The sequence below is a fragment of the Lepisma saccharinum genome, chromosome 27, assembly GCF_977018435.1.
Source record: "Lepisma saccharinum chromosome 27, izLepSacc3.1, whole genome shotgun sequence".
NCBI classification, from domain to species: Eukaryota; Metazoa; Arthropoda; class Insecta; order Zygentoma; family Lepismatidae; genus Lepisma; species Lepisma saccharinum.
In genome coordinates, this window is record NC_139255.1 from 56,416,816 (window position 1) to 56,435,307 (window position 18,492).

The 18,492-nt window shown below is 35.2% G+C and overlaps 1 long non-coding RNA gene across 1 annotated transcript; it reads right to left on the minus strand.

The window, feature by feature from the left end:
- Positions 1-9,177: 9,177 nt before the first annotated feature.
- Positions 9,178-18,074, minus strand: LOC145979976 (uncharacterized). Its single transcript, XR_014440821.1, has 3 exons — positions 17,924-18,074; positions 13,043-13,135; positions 9,178-9,273 (listed from the first exon to the last, which is right to left on the minus strand). It is a non-coding gene; the product is annotated as an uncharacterized LOC145979976 (long non-coding RNA).
- Between the last annotated feature and the right edge of the window lie 418 nt (positions 18,075-18,492).

The following is an 18,492-nucleotide window of genomic DNA, read 5'->3' on the forward strand; positions in this document are numbered from 1 at the left end:
CATTCGGTACATTTTAAAATTGTATCAGAATTCTTAGGTGACAGATTAATCAACACACTTGAGCAACAAACTGTTGTGGCAGAAATACATTCAAACCTCTCCTGCAACAAAGTGTTGTGGCAGCAATACATTCAAACCTCTCCTGCAACGAAGTGTTGTGGCAGCAATACATACACGTTTCGTATCATTCCCACTAAATGCTTGCCACATGTCGAGAAATATTTCATTTTAAACTTTATTTCTACATATTTTCAAGGAGTTCTGCCACTATTTTGTGAAATAATGGTTACATTTTAAAGAGCGTCTCCCATCAACCCAGAGTGTTGTGGCAGCAATGCATACTCGTTTCTTATCTTTTCCACAACATACATGCCATATGTTTTGAAATATCAGGTTTAAATTTCATATCTACACTCTTCAATGATTTCCGTCATTTCTTTTATTTTTCTATGTCGGATAAAATTTAATTTTAAAAACGTCTTCCTTCAAACCGCTCCTACAATGAAGTGTTGTGGCAGCAATACCCTATCCGTTTCGTATCTTTCAAAACTAAATGCATGCCACATGAAGAAAATATTTTATTTAAACATAATTTCTGCTTTTAAATGGATTTTCTCAAGGAATTATGCCATCAATTTGTGGAATAACGAATATTTACAAAGAGCGGCTTCCTTCAGACCACTTCAGCAACAAACTGTTGTGGCAGCAATACATTCAAACCTCTCCTGCAACAAACTGTTGTGGCAGCAATACATTCAAACCTCTCCTGCAACAAAGTGTTGTGGCAGCAATACATTCAAACCTCTCCTGCAACGAAGTGTTGTGGCAGCAATACATACACGTTTCGTATCATTCCCACTAAATGCTTGCCACATGTCGAGAAATATTTCATTTTAAACTTTATTTCTACATATTTTCAAGGAGTTCTGCCACTATTTTGTGAAATAATGGTTAAATTTTAAAGAGCGTCTCCCATCATCCCAGAGTGTTGTGGCAGCAATGCATACTCGTTTCTTATCTTTTCCACAACATACATGCCATATGTTTTGAAATATCAGGTTTAAATTTCATATCTACACTCTTCAATGATTTCCGTCATTTCTTTTATTTTTCTATGTCGGATAAAATTTAATTTTAAAAACGTCTTCCTTCAAACCGCTCCTACAATGAAGTGTTGTGGCAGCAATACCCTATCCGTTTCGTATCTTTCAAAACTAAATGCATGCCACATGAAGAAAATATTTTATTTAAACATAATTTCTGCTTTTAAATGGATTTTCTCAAGGAATTATGCCATCAATTTGTGGAATAACGAATATTTACAAAGAGCGGCTTCCTTCAGACCACTTCAGCAACAAACTGTTGTGGCAGCAATACATTCAAACCTCTCCTGCAACAAACTGTTGTGGCAGCAATACATTCAAACCTCTCCTGCAACAAAGTGTTGTGGCAGCAATACATTCAAACCTCTCCTGCAACGAAGTGTTGTGGCAGCAATACATACACGTTTCGTATCATTCCCACTAAATGCTTGCCACATGTCGAGAAATATTTCATTTTAAACTTTATTTCTACATATTTTCAAGGAGTTCTGCCACTATTTTGTGAAATAATGGTTACATTTTAAAGAGCGTTTCCCATCAACCCAGAGTGTTGTGGCAGCAATGCATACTCGTTTCTTATCTTTTCCACAACATACATGCCATATGTTTTGAAATATCAGGTTTAAATTTCATATCTACACTCTTCAATGATTTCCGTCATTTCTTTTATTTTTCTATGTCGGATAAAATTTAATTTTAAAAACGTCTTCCTTCAAACCGCTCCTACAATGAAGTGTTGTGGCAGCAATACCCTATCCGTTTCGTATCTTTCAAAACTAAATGCATGCCACATGAAGAAAATATTTTATTTAAACATAATTTCTGCTTTTAAATGGATTTTCTCAAGGAATTATGCCATCAATTTGTGGAATAACGAATATTTACAAAGAGCGGCTTCCTTCAGACCACTTCAGCAACAAACTGTTGTGGCAGCAATACATTCAAACCTCTCCTGCAACAAAGTGTTGTGGCAGCAATACATTCAAACCTCTCCTGCAACAAAGTGTTGTGGCAGCAATACATTCAAACCTCTCCTGCAACGAAGTGTTGTGGCAGCAATACATTCAAACCTCTCCTGCAACGAAGTGTTGTGGCAGCAATACATACACGTTTCGTATCATTCCCACTAAATGCTTGCCACATGTCGAGAAATATTTCATTTTAAACTTTATTTCTACATATTTTCAAGGAGTTCTGCCACTATTTTGTGAAATAATGGTTAAATTTTAAAGAGCGTCTCCCATCAACCCAGAGTGTTGTGGCAGCAATGCATATTCGTTTCTTATCTTTTCCACAACATACATGCCATATGTTTTGAAATATCAGGTTTAAATTTCATATCTACACTCTTCAATGATTTCCGTCATTTCTTTTATTTTTCTATGTCGGATAAAATTTAATTTTAAAAACGTCTTCCTTCAAACCGCTCCTACAATGAAGTGTTGTGGCAGCAATACCCTATCCGTTTCGTATCTTTCAAAACTAAATGCATGCCACATGAAGAAAATATTTTATTTAAACATAATTTCTGCTTTTAAATGGATTTTCTCAAGGAATTATGCCATCAATTTGTGGAATAACGAATATTTACAAAGAGCGGCTTCCTTCAGACCACTTCAGCAACAAACTGTTGTGGCAGCAATACATTCAAACCTCTCCTGCAACAAACTGTTGTGGCAGCAATACATTCAAACCTCTCCTGCAACAAAGTGTTGTGGCAGCAATACATTCAAACCTCTCCTGCAACGAAGTGTTGTGGCAGCAATACATACACGTTTCGTATCATTCCCACTAAATGCCTGCCACATGTGGAGAAATATATCATTTTAAACTTTATTTCTACATATTTTCAAGGAGTTCTGCCATTATTTTGTGAAATAATGGTTAATTTTTAAAGAGCGTCTCCCTTCAGCGCAGAGTGTTGTGGCAGCAATTCATACTCGTTTCTTATATTTTCCACAACATACATGCCATATGTTTTGAAATATATTTTTTAAATTTCATATCTACACTCTTTAATGATTTCCGTCATTTTTTTTATTTTTTTTTTGTCAGATAAAATTTAATTTTTAAAACGTCTCCCTTCAACCCGCTCCTACAATGAAGTGTTGTGGCAGCATTACCCTATCCGTTTCGTATCTTTCAAAACTAAATGCATGCCACATGAAGAATATATTTTATTTAAACGTAATTTCTGCTTTTAAATGTATTTTCTCAAGGAATTATGCCATCAATTTGTGGAATTAACGAACATTTACAAAGAGCGGCTTCCTTCAGACCACTTCAGCAACAAACTGTTGTGGCAGCAATACATTCAAACCTCTCCTGCAACAAACTGTTGTGGCAGCAATACATTCAAACCTCTCCTGCAACAAAGTGTTGTGGCAGCAATACATTCAAACCTCTCCTGCAACGAAGTGTTGTGGCAGCAATACATACACGTTTCGTATCATTCCCACTAAATGCTTGCCACATGTCGAGAAATATTTCATTTTAAACTTTATTTCTACATATTTTCAAGGAGTTCTGCCACTATTTTGTGAAATAATGGTTAAATTTTAAAGAGCGTCTCCCATCATCCCAGAGTGTTGTGGCAGCAATGCATACTCGTTTCTTATCTTTTCCACAACATACATGCCATATGTTTTGAAATATCAGGTTTAAATTTCATATCTACACTCTTCAATGATTTCCGTCATTTCTTTTATTTTTCTATGTCGGATAAAATTTAATTTTAAAAACGTCTTCCTTCAAACCGCTCCTACAATGAAGTGTTGTGGCAGCAATACCCTATCCGTTTCGTATCTTTCAAAACTAAATGCATGCCACATGAAGAAAATATTTTATTTAAACATAATTTCTGCTTTTAAATGGATTTTCTCAAGGAATTATGCCATCAATTTGTGGAATAACGAATATTTACAAAGAGCGGCTTCCTTCAGACCACTTCAGCAACAAACTGTTGTGGCAGCAATACATTCAAACCTCTCCTGCAACAAACTGTTGTGGCAGCAATACATTCAAACCTCTCCTGCAACAAAGTGTTGTGGCAGCAATACATTCAAACCTCTCCTGCAACGAAGTGTTGTGGCAGCAATACATTCAAACCTCTCCTGCAACGAAGTGTTGTGGCAGCAATACATACACGTTTCGTATCATTCCCACTAAATGCTTGCCACATGTCGAGAAATATTTCATTTTAAACTTTATTTCTACATATTTTCAAGGAGTTCTGCCACTATTTTGTGAAATAATGGTTAAATTTTAAAGAGCGTCTCCCATCAACCCAGAGTGTTGTGGCAGCAATGCATATTCGTTTCTTATCTTTTCCACAACATACATGCCATATGTTTTGAAATATCAGGTTTAAATTTCATATCTACACTCTTCAATGATTTCCGTCATTTCTTTTATTTTTCTATGTCGGATAAAATTTAATTTTAAAAACGTCTTCCTTCAAACCGCTCCTACAATGAAGTGTTGTGGCAGCAATACCCTATCCGTTTCGTATCTTTCAAAACTAAATGCATGCCACATGAAGAAAATATTTTATTTAAACATAATTTCTGCTTTTAAATGGATTTTCTCAAGGAATTATGCCATCAATTTGTGGAATAACGAATATTTACAAAGAGCGGCTTCCTTCAGACCACTTCAGCAACAAACTGTTGTGGCAGCAATACATTCAAACCTCTCCTGCAACAAACTGTTGTGGCAGCAATACATTCAAACCTCTCCTGCAACAAAGTGTTGTGGCAGCAATACATTCAAACCTCTCCTGCAACGAAGTGTTGTGGCAGCAATACATACACGTTTCGTATCATTCCCACTAAATGCCTGCCACATGTGGAGAAATATATCATTTTAAACTTTATTTCTACATATTTTCAAGGAGTTCTGCCATTATTTTGTGAAATAATGGTTAATTTTTAAAGAGCGTCTCCCTTCAGCGCAGAGTGTTGTGGCAGCAATTCATACTCGTTTCTTATATTTTCCACAACATACATGCCATATGTTTTGAAATATATTTTTTAAATTTCATATCTACACTCTTTAATGATTTCCGTCATTTTTTTTATTTTTTTTTTGTCAGATAAAATTTAATTTTTAAAACGTCTCCCTTCAACCCGCTCCTACAATGAAGTGTTGTGGCAGCATTACCCTATCCGTTTCGTATCTTTCAAAACTAAATGCATGCCACATGAAGAATATATTTTATTTAAACGTAATTTCTGCTTTTAAATGTATTTTCTCAAGGAATTATGCCATCAATTTGTGGAATTAACGAACATTTACAAAGAGCGGCTTCCTTCAGACCACTTCAGCAACAAACTGTTGTGGCAGCAATACATTCAAACCTCTCCTGCAACAAACTGTTGTGGCAGCAATACATTCAAACCTCTCCTGCAACAAAGTGTTGTGGCAGCAATACATTCAAACCTCTCCTGCAACGAAGTGTTGTGGCAGCAATACATACACGTTTCGTATCATTCCCACTAAATGCTTGCCACATGTCGAGAAATATTTCATTTTAAACTTTATTTCTACATATTTTCAAGGAGTTCTGCCACTATTTTGTGAAATAATGGTTAAATTTTAAAGAGCGTCTCCCATCATCCCAGAGTGTTGTGGCAGCAATGCATACTCGTTTCTTATCTTTTCCACAACATACATGCCATATGTTTTGAAATATCAGGTTTAAATTTCATATCTACACTCTTCAATGATTTCCGTCATTTCTTTTATTTTTCTATGTCGGATAAAATTTAATTTTAAAAACGTCTTCCTTCAAACCGCTCCTACAATGAAGTGTTGTGGCAGCAATACCCTATCCGTTTCGTATCTTTCAAAACTAAATGCATGCCACATGAAGAAAATATTTTATTTAAACATAATTTCTGCTTTTAAATGGATTTTCTCAAGGAATTATGCCATCAATTTGTGGAATAACGAATATTTACAAAGAGCGGCTTCCTTCAGACCACTTCAGCAACAAACTGTTGTGGCAGCAATACATTCAAACCTCTCCTGCAACAAACTGTTGTGGCAGCAATACATTCAAACCTCTCCTGCAACAAAGTGTTGTGGCAGCAATACATTCAAACCTCTCCTGCAACGAAGTGTTGTGGCAGCAATACATACACGTTTCGTATCATTCCCACTAAATGCTTGCCACATGTCGAGAAATATTTCATTTTAAACTTTATTTCTACATATTTTCAAGGAGTTCTGCCACTATTTTGTGAAATAATGGTTAAATTTTAAAGAGCGTCTCCCATCATCCCAGAGTGTTGTGGCAGCAATGCATACTCGTTTCTTATCTTTTCCACAACATACATGCCATATGTTTTGAAATATCAGGTTTAAATTTCATATCTACACTCTTCAATGATTTCCGTCATTTCTTTTATTTTTCTATTTACATTTCCTTAGGGATTCCAGGTCTGCACTTATACATGTCATTCTGCTCTTAAGAACAATCAAATAAATCCTTCAAATCAAGAAATATTAACATTTATTACATTTTTTAAAAAAAATACTACAAGCAATTTTAAAACATGATAAAAATGTATAACTAACTAACTAACTAACTCTCTAGCCTTCTTAAACCCGAAGGTTCATGGCTGCAGCAACACAGGCCGTCCATGTTTCCCTATCTTGAGCAAGATCTATATATTCTTTTCCATCCCTACCGATTTCCTTTAGGTCCATCTCAACGTTGTCCCTCCATCTTCGTCTTGGCCTTCCTACAGGTCTCTTACCATCAGGTTTCCCAACAAGAATCCTGTAAACTCCTCTTTCCTCTCCCATTCGTGCCACATGGCCTGCCCACCTAAGTCTTCTTGATTTAATTATTCTAATAACATCTGGACATGAATACATATTATGTAGTTCTAAATTATGTAACCTTCTCCACTCACCTGTCTCCTCATCCCTTTTAGGTCCAAAGATTTTCCTAAGGATCTTATTTTCAAATACTCTCAATTTATGTTCCTCTTTCAATGTAAGGGACCAAGTTTCACATCCATATAATACTACAGGCAAAATTACTGTTTTGTATATTTTAACTTTTAGTTTCTTAGATATTAAACGAGAAGATAAAAGTTTATGAAGAGAGAAGTAACATGCATTTCCTGAATTAAGCCTACTTTTTATTTCCTCTTTAATATAATTTTCATTTGTTAATATTACTCCTAAGTATTTGAATTTGGAAACTGGTTCAAACGAGTTGTTATCAATAATTAGATTTTGATTATTACCTAACACTTGGTTTCGGCCTGTAAGCATATATTTAGTTTTCTCTTTGTTAACTTCCAAACCTATCTCTTTAGCAGTTTTGAAAAATATTTTAGCATTATTCTTAATTGTATTCACATCATCCCCCAGTAAGTCTACATCATCTGCATATGCTAACAACTGAGTCACACCATTTAATTTTAGGCCTTCTTTAGTTTCTTTTACCTTCCGAACAGCATATTCTAAGGCAAAATTAAAGAGTAATGGAGATAATGCATCTCCTTGTTTTAACCCATCATGAATTGTAAATTTGTCAGACATATTAATACCCACACGAATTTTACTTTCTGTTTCACTGGTGCATACTTTTATCATACTAACAAGCTTCTTAGGTATTCCAAACTCTACTAATATATTATATAGTTTATCTCTTTTGACCGAATCATATGCTTTTTTGAAATCAATGAATAGCTGATGGACATTTTGATTATATTCCCACTTTTTTTCAAGTGTCTGTCTGATGTGAAAAATTTGATCTGTAGTTGATCTGTTACGTTTAAATCCACATTGATAATCACCTATAATTTCATTAGCATATGGGGTTAGTCTTGTTAAAAGAATGTTAGATAATATTTTATATGTTGTTGAGAGTAGAGAAATTCCACGGTAATTATTGCAGTTCATTTTATCACCTTTTTTAAACACAGGAACAATTATGGATTCTTTCCACTGTTGAGGGATTTCTTCTTTATTCCATATTAAACAAATTAATTTATGAATTTGACATATTAACGAATTTCCACCATATTTAATTAACTCAGCTGGTATTAAATCAATGCCAGGTGCTTTGTTATTCTTTAGCCTTTTAATAGCATCTTTAACTTCAGTCAAGTTAGGTTCTGGAACTAAAGGTTCTGCTGTGTGGACTTCATTTACTTCTGATTTATCTCCTACATGGACATTTAAAAGGTCATTAAAGTAGTTCTTCCATCTATTTAGAATATCACTTGGGTCAGCTAGAAAATCACCGTCTTTATCTTTTATCAAGTTTACTTTAGGCTGCCACCCCTTTCTAAACTCATTTACACCTTTATATAAATCTCTGATATTTTTATTTTTGCTGTTTGTTTCAATTTCGTTAATTTTGGTTTTCAAGTAATCTCTTTTTTTACTTCTAAATGTGCGGTTAACTTCTCGCTTTATTCTATTATAATTGTTTAGATTTGTATCATCAGAGTTATTTAACCACCTAAGTCTAGCCTGATTTCTTATTTCTATTAGATTATGACATTCATTATCAAACCATGGCTTACTTTTTCTCGGTTTATGGTATCCTATACTTTCTTTAGCTGCTGATTCTATTGCATTACGTATGTGCTCCCAATTCTTATTTACGTCTCTTTCATTTATATTTTCATCATCACTTAAATCCTGCAAAACATCAAATCTATTTGACAGTTTAATTTGGTAATCTTTCTTAATTCTTTCATCAGTAAACTTTCCTGTATCAAATTTTAGAACTTTTAGATTTTGTTGCTTATGATTTATCACTGAGAGTCTTTCTCTTAATTTAGCAATTACTAAATAATGGTCACTGGCACAGTCAGCACCTCTATGTGTACGAACGTCAATTATACTAGTATGCCTTCTCTTATCAATGAGAATATGATCTATCTGATTATGAGTTTTACCATCTGGAGAAGACCAGGTATATTTATGGATATCTTTATGTTTAAAAGTGGTACTTTTCACAATTAAATTCTTTGAGGTTGCAAAAGTAATCAATCTTATACCATTATCATTACTTAATTCATGAAGACTTTCTTTACCAATCGTGGGTTTGATAAAAATGTATTCCTCTTCCAAAGATATCTTTGTCGAGTTGTACCAGGAGTATGGTTTGGTGTGAGTGCAATTCTTCATGAATCCAATACTGAAATAAAAAGTTAAAAAACTTTAAAATCCAAACCACATAAATACATTACATGTAATTTTTCTTAGAACACGTCACCTTATGGCATGTACAGTCACTGACACTTCTGGGTTATAACAATTCCATTAACTTTCAATGGAATCGTTACAACCCAGAAGTGTCCATGACTGTACAAACACTTGAAGGTTCTATACAGTCTATTATCTATTCAATGAATCAGTATGTACAAATAATTTTGTTGACCTTAGATTCAGAGCTTGAGTTACTTGTCTTTAGAGTGAAATATACAGCAGAGGGAAAGAAACAATACAGGAGGTATGGTGAAATCAAGAACAGCATATGTTTGCGATTGCCGTAACTGCTTCATCATACTGATACTGTACGAATGCAGTAGACGTTATTTCTTGTGAATCCTTATATTTGACGAATACACATGATTGTATACACACAATAACAAATACAACTAAATTGTGTTCGCGCAACACACATGCACGTCTTAGTTGAATGTTTGACTGCAGCCGAATGAGTGTCTTGAGGCAGTGTTGCCAATTGTACATGCTGCTTCACTGGCATGCTGCAAGTCCCACTAAAACCTGAACATAAAAACGCAATATCATCATCATGGCAAGAAATACACTAAAATGAAAGTAATACTTTTGGTTGATTGATTGATTTAGTTTATTTTACTTCGTGTTTTGTGCCTCTTGGCTAATTTGCGAAGAGGTGGATGAGTGATGAAATGGATATTCACATCAACCAAGCCCGAGCGGGATTCGAACCCGGGACCCTTGGCGTCGCAGCTAACCACTCGGCCACAGGGTCCAGCAGTAATACTTTTGGTAATACTTATGCACAATAATAAAAACATATCTAGTAGAGCAGGCATGTTTCCTTGTCTGGGTGATTATTACAATGCAAAAATGTAATATAACAATATACATTGATTAAATGTAAGCTTAACGGATATGGATTGATTATAAATTCCATTTAAATCTTTGTCTACAACAACAGAAAGGGGTTAGCTTCTACAAATGTTGAGAAAGCCCTCAACACAAACTGAGTCTCATTTAATTTTATACAAAAAAAGAATCTAAATGGCCTGCCATTACTTTGCCCATCCTCACATAAAACTGCATATTACTTGATAAGTGCCATCAACAAATGAAATATCAGAGCACTTTTGACATATTTTTCACACATCAAAGGTGGATGACATTGGTTGGAAATTGCCATCACACCATGCTTTGAGATCTTTTACAAATTCTTCAAAAGACCCAAATTCGGCTTGTAGATCTTTACTTTAAACTGCCTGCTACAAAGAAACATGTCAGAGAGTTCTTTCATTATTTTAAATATCCTTGCAGGTAGCTTTAACACAGAATTTAGAGCCATGTAGAAATACAGCTTGCAGCAAATATGGAAGGAAGACATCAATTTCATTAAACGTAAAGACTTCCAGAAATAACAGAAGGAAGCAAGAAATGTTACACAGAAAAGGAAGACAGGCTAAAGAAACACAAGAAAAACCAAATGCTGCATATAGCCACAGGAATAATTGACCAAACAACACTGCTAATAACAGATCTTCACCTTTGTTAATCCTATATATGGGATACATATATGAAGAGATGAAATCCAATTCTTGAGATATGCGGAGGCAGCTAAGGCTTTGAAACACTAACTTAGTCATAAAATTTATTGTGTGAAGGTTAACTGGGGAGTAATAGAATTCAGTATCATTTGTGTCGAATGAATCATTGGAATAGTTCAAACAGGTAATGAGGGCACCTAGGGAAGCTATATTCATCTGCTTTGCACTAGAAAATATGAGAACAAATTAGGTACATCAGGGCTCAAGGATTTCAATGAACAGCAAATTATTTACAATGAAAATGATTCATACGAGTTTCTCAGTATTGCTGTCTTTGTCGTGCAATGCATTTATTCTAGTTGTAGCAACATTTGCACATGAACTTTGTTTTGTTAGAAGTGACCACAAATCGTTTAATGATAGCCAGAGGAACATTTAACTCCAAAAATGAATTTTTAGGTTTTGTTTAATTGATCTCCTCTGAAAAGATCTATTTGGAGTGAGATCAACACCTCCATCTCTTCCACTTATCAGTAGTCATGTATCTACAATTTACTAATTTGACATTGAATACCAATGCGACACAAACTTCTCACGTCTCATGATTGCTATGTAATCTATGGAATGTATGCATACTACACAATCTGTCAAAAGCTATCTTAAGTAATTTTTCACATGAGTATGACTAATAGAGCTGAGCCAATACCACTTTGAACAGATATCCGCATCCAAACAAAAGTTCTCGGGTTACCAGCTAGGTTAAGCTGATGTTGGCTTCCAACGTTTCAAGCGTATACATTGCTCTCATCATTAGGGAATATAGAAATGGAGGCCAGTGTAGGGTAATCCAAGAACACTTGTTTGAATCACGTCGCCAGGAAAGCTACAATTCCTAGACATCCACATCGATGCCAAAGCTCTTACTGATTCCCAAGATACCAATGCTTTAAAATTGTAGCAATTAAAGGCTGTTCAAAATGTTGATCAATATTAGTGGGTTAGTTCTCCACTCCAATTACAAGCACCAGTTTATCAGAGTTTTGTCTAAAATTATTGAAGAATTACTCCGCCCCACATCAGGCTTTCAAGTAATCACAGTTTTCACACAGATTATTGGTGAAGTATAAAGTTCATAATTTAAATAATTTTCAAGATAATTAGATAATGCCATAAGTGTTACATGGCATTCTTGCAGAAAACCATGCAAGACCAAATGTTGGAAAAGTATCGGCCAGTATTAGTGAATAAAATACTTTATGATACCAATACATTAGCATTGGGATTGGCTCAGCCCTACTTATTAGTTAGCTATAGTTGTTTAGATTGGTGACACTGGTAAAAAGGTAGGCTCCATCCGGAAATCCTCCACCCTCGAATTCTACCACATTTCAAATCTTTTTGTCCAAAATGTAGTTTCTTAAGAAAGGGTGTTTTTAACTAGCGCGGAAGGAAATTTTTCGAGATCTACGTGCTACGAAACTTGCATTTTTTTAATATTAAAATTCCTTACATACATAACGTCATTATGGTTTTTCAGGGCTTCCATCATGGATTCAGTCACATTTCTTTTTCTTCCTATGACTGACTTGTGGAATGGTATAATTTGCGATATTTAATTTTTTGGTACCTTGAGTGAATTGTCGAAAAATAGTGTTGGGCAGGTTCTAACATGCCTTTAAAGGGATGCTATAGAAAAAGGTGGGGCTGCGGAAGTAGTAGGGGGTGGTAGGTTGATTAGCCCAGGGACGGAGCCTGGAATCTGTGGCCAATTTTTATGGTTTAGGCCTGAAAAAGCGACTGTTATATATCTATTGGTACGGGTGCGGGTGGCTGCTACGAAACTGACATGGCCGCAAGTAGACTTCCAGCTTGCAACTTTAAACGGCTGTATCTCCACTTTAAACGGCTTTATACTTGTAAATATTTGTTTCCACGCTACAGAATTTTCTTTTCAACAATATGCAACACACAATCTTGCTAAAAATATTTCACTACCGAAATCGAGGGTGCAGGATTTCCGGACGGACCCAAAAGGTATATATGGAGTAAAATATGGAATACTGTAGACTTTTGGTCACACATGCAACTAGTATGGAAGTTGTGCAAAGTGATCTGAATACGAAGAGCAGAAAATTCAATAAAATATATAAAATTCAAACTATGAATGTTGAGACTTACCATATGAGTTTATTCTTGACACACGGTAATGTTCTGTGAAGATGGAAATACCATATTCCAACTTAAAGTTGTCTACTACATGTGGGAGAACACCTGTAAATTATGAAATTTGCATAAGCATTGTTGACATAGATTTATTTGAGTGGTAAGACAAACAGATTTGTATGACAATTTTCATCCATCTTGGCAAGCTTTGTGTGTAATAAACGAAAGATGAAAATTTAACAATCATGGCAAAAATTATTCCTACATACAAATTATATGCTGGATTACACACTAACAGCATTTTATGAAGAAAAACTCATAATGCAGAAAATTGTAAAATTCTGGAAAATATTAAGTAATTTATTGCTTTATTGGGATTTAGAAAAATTTCTTCACATGGCATAATTTGCAATAGCAACTACATACATCTCATTCCACAATAAAAAAACCTAATTTCTATAAAGTAGAACCTTGTACTTACAGCCATTGTACATTCACAAACTGACAATGGTTCATATAGTGTCTAAAAGAAAAAAATACTCAAAGCAAATTCTACATAATTGAAAAAGATAAGTACATTAGTTTATACAAAATTTATTTTCTGAACTGAATATAGGGCCTTCCCGATGGCACAGTGGTAGCGGTGTCGCTTTATAATCAAAGGGTTCAATACCCGGTGGAGGCACATAGTGGTTCGGATCCCACTTTAAACTGTAGGTCAAGTCCCGATTAGCCTTACTGTACTTAAAGTGGACTTAAAACACCAAATCAATCAATCAAACTGTCATATAAGGCAACAGATCACTATTTCAAAGCATTTACCTGAATCAGTTAATTGTTATACCATTGCTTCTTACAAGTAGACTAGATATGGGACAAAATAAAATTTGAAGGAACATAGAAACAAGCAATCAAAGCTTTAACTAATTTTTCTCTCAACAATAACAACCAAGACAAACTCCCCTTCAGTGAGACTGACAAATCCTCCATGAGACAGTTTTGAATTATATTAATGATTAATTAAAAGTTTAGTAGAAATTATTGAAGTTGCACACACAATTCACAGAAAATAATGCTGAACATTTCTATATTGAGCACCCAGCTGTGTTTAAATTCACTTATTTCCTCCTCCCAGAAATTTTACTCATGGGCGAGTCGAGGCCTACACTTTCTGTATAGCTAGTTTAGTCTTGCAGTTGTTATCATAGCTACAGAATTGAGCGAAGCAAATTGTCTGTTAGGCAGATAAAAACTCAAGTGTACAATACTGTACAGAAAAAAAACTTTCATTATGAAGATGTGGGAAAACTGTGCTAACGGAAAATTAAAAATAAAACCTAAGAAAAAAAGACAAACATAATGAAATAGTGTGAGAGTGGTTTGTCTCTGCCAGAGGAAAAAAAATCACCACATACTGGGTCCCATGTTACAGTAATATGCTAAAAATGCCACTCAAAAAATGTGTAAGACTGAATTCAAAGCATGTAATGGATGGTTGGACATGTTTTGCAAAAATAGACCATTATTGAACAGCATTAATTTGCCTTACAGCAGAATGATTTGGATATGCTTAGTGTGGTTTCTCAGGCTAAAAGCATTTGCGGAAAGTCAAGCAGCCAAGAATCTAAAATGTGTGCAGAAAATCCTGTTCCGCTACTGGTAAAAAAAAATTGTTGTGTGCTATTCAGTGCAATGTTAGCATTTGCGAATAAATACTGTATGGGAATATAGCACTTACTTAAGGTAAGACTGCAGAATATGGGCTGCTTAGGAGGAACACGGTTCATAATTTTTTGGTAACGTTTTGTAGTTAGTAATCGGGAAAAGGAAGTTTTAAGGTGCGGAAAAATTTTTTTCTTTAAAAAAAAACAACAGAAAAACGTGTCCAGGTTGGGTGGTATTGAAATCGTAGCAACGAAGGAAAATGCATATTCCTGCACAAATCTAGTGAAAGCAAAAAATGCCTATGTTGTTAGGTAGCTAGGTTTAGTTCTCTTAGCCTAAATAATAATTAGTCATTGTATTTATGCTAATGAAACCTAACCTAACAGGCCTAACCTAACCTTGTACGCATTCCTCGAAGAAATAATGAAAGAAACTGTGCGTAAGCAATATGGACACGAACGAATGGAGATATGCATTGCTTTTAGTAGCAGGAAAAACATTTTTCATTGTATTTATGCTATTGGAACCCAACCTAACAGGCCTAACCTAACCTTGCAAGCATTCCTCGTCTGAAATAATGAAAGAAACTGTGCGTCTGTGGGTGGAATCCGGAGCGACAAATCAACTCGAATGCCGTGAAACGAAGGGTCTCACTTATCGCACAACACTTGAGCGTGTAAACAATATAGACGTGAACAAATGGAGAAATGCGTTGATTTCAGTAGCAGGAAAAACATTTTTTATGTGCAATAATATAATAGTAATCGTAAAAGGAACACCGGAAAATGGAAGTAGAAGGTACGTACGTATAAGTGAGACCCTTATTTAATGTAATCTCAGTTTTTATATATAAGTATACTGGTCCCTTCTGATTCAATTTAAGGTGTGTTCCACTGTATTTTCAATAAGTAAGGCTTAAGGTAGGCAAACACAAAGAATAGTTTCACCACTATATTTTCATGAAACATCAACACATACGAAGTCCAAATATGCATGGAATTGTAACTGTCATCAAGCTGAACCCACAATATGAAATAAACAAGTTAAAAATTACAAACCCCATGAAATCAAATTAATTTGCTAACATAAAATATCTAATAACATAAAACTATTATATCTCATGGTAAAAATCATGCCTAAAAATAAAATCTGATAGTGTTTCAGGGTCTTGAGAGGTTCATTAGGTCCAGTTGATTTCCTATATTTTACTTCACTTCTTGTGTCACTTGTGAAGATGGGGATGACTGATGATTTGATGAATGGACACTGATAAACATCCATGCCCAGGCCAGGATTCGAACCCCGGACCCCTGGCATCGTAGTGCGATGTGCTAATCACTCAGCCATGGGAGCCGGCCCTTTAGATCCAGTGGTTGACAACTAGTTTAAATTGTTCTATTTGTCAACAATCCTAGACATAATCGAACTATTACCACAGAGAAATTAAATTTATAAATTTAATTTCTCTGTGCCATTACTCTTCATTATTATACCAAGATTTGAAAGGTGCATATCAATTACAGCAAAATAAATATATTTTTCAGGTGTTTTTGGTATTTTCACCAGGTGGTAAAAGCTAGCTTTTGACCTATTTTCACCAGACTTTAAGCTGCATGTGTATGATCTGCAACCTGGCCTAGCCTAATGCACATATGTGTGTATTCTTTAGTTGTTGATGTGTGTGTATTTACTTTTCGTGCAGGAGACAAGTACTTTTTTCTGCATGCCATGGAGTTGGAAAACTACCACAAGGTGTTCGCATGTGGACTGGTGCTGCTACTATGTCACATGACATAAGTATGAAAGGGTATGATGTTCTTAATGCTTTCAATCCTAGGTTAGGCAGGTTAGGTTTATGGCTATTAGCATTAAAATTATTTCGGTAAATACTTCCGGTAACAGTTTACTATACCGGAGACGGATTTCTTCAAATTTACAGGAGAAAGTACTTACGTAAATCATTTTCTGTAGTGTTGTTGATGTTCGGGAATGTAGTTTTGATCCATTTTAATGCGAATGCATGTGGTTTTCTACGAAAATCTATTTCCGATGCGCTATTGCTGCTGCCGCCATGATGTTGTCCGTATATGCTAAATTGAACGAAAGGAGTGCTAATGGAACCTAACCTAACCTAGTAGGCATACCTCGTCCCCGTGATGGTTCGTGGGGCTTTCGTGAATTTTTGGGCTAACGTCAATGGTTTTTGGGGCTACCCGTGGATGGTTTGTGAGAAATATGGAACAACAGTAAGTACGGTACTACTTTACTATACCTGAGACACCTGGGAATGATTTCTTTTGCACTTTTTTACATTGCTAACGTACTATTCTGCATTCCGGAACACTTATTTAGGTGAAATAATGTAATTTGTAACGAAAATAATGTATATTTCTTACATTTACGAGTACTTACTGTTCTTGTTTATTTCCACACACAACATAGCGATAGCTTACCCTTGATTGTTCGTTGTGCCAGTGTTTTGTCGATTTGGAGTGTGCATGCAGTGTTGCAAGCTCCATTACCGAAAAATACCTACTTTCGGGCCGGATTTCAAAGTATGCTCAAATAAAAAAAAAATTACAAAATTATTTTAAAAAAACCTCAGGAACAAACCTTTGACGTTATGTTAGGTTAGGTAAGGCAAGCATAGTTTAATTTTTTTTAAAAAAATTGAAAGCACTTTAGGAATTTTAAATTAACTTTTTTACTTACTTACGGGGACGAGGTATGCCTACTAGGTTAGGTTAGGTTCCATTAGCACTCCTTTCGTTCAATTTAGCATATACGGACAACATCGGCTTGTAGCAGCAGCAATATCGCGTATTGTGCTCTCGTGCAGAAAGCAAATCACGGCAGCAGCAATAGCGCGTCGGAAATAGATTTTCGTAGAAAACCACATGCATTCGCATTAAAATGGATCAAAACTACATTCCCGAACATCAACAACGCTACAGAAAATGAATTCCGTAAGTACTTTCTCCTGTAAATTTGAAGGAATCCGTCTCAGGTATAGTAAAGTGTTACCAAAATATAATTAGCCTTCGAAAACGCGTGAGTGAATAAGTCAAACAGATTAGGATAGATGGAATAGTATATCCGCACTGCAATGTACACTAGAAAATAAAACGTTGATATTATACAAAAATAATAATAGTATTACTCACTTATATTCGAGGACCTGCAAAGTAAATAAAACTTTGATATAATGCAAAAAAGAATAGTAGTACTCACTTATATTTTAGGTCCAGCAAGTATTTTATGTTATTTTTTCCTGAACGATCGTTGATTCTTCGTGTAAATTCCTCTTCTTTAATCAACGTGGAGCTCCAATTCCGAAAAAAAGACTTCTTTCTTGTTGCTTGTTACCGGCTTTTACCTCAAACAAAACACATGTGAAGTTCAAAGATTCATTTACGCTTCCAGCAAGGCAGTACGTCATTAATGCAAACCAGGACGTCATTAATGTGTCCACCAATGAACAACGAGTTCGCGTCAACCAATCGGATGGCTTAAAACTGGTGTGGCAGCAATCACTACCCCACACATTCTGCCGATCTACTCAAACTCAGAACCGGATGACGAATTTAAGTCTTATCTCCATCCAGAAAGAATTACTTTCTAAGCTGCGAGAAGGGGATAAATCCAAATTTTATGAGGCGGTGATCAGCGCATTTCTCTCTAAAGAAATTCAAGTAACTAAGTAATGAGCAGTTGATTTTTCAAATTTTACATTTTGGAAGGATAAATGAAGGGTACGGGGAAAATCGGGAATGTGCATTTTAGCGATTTTTCAATGAACG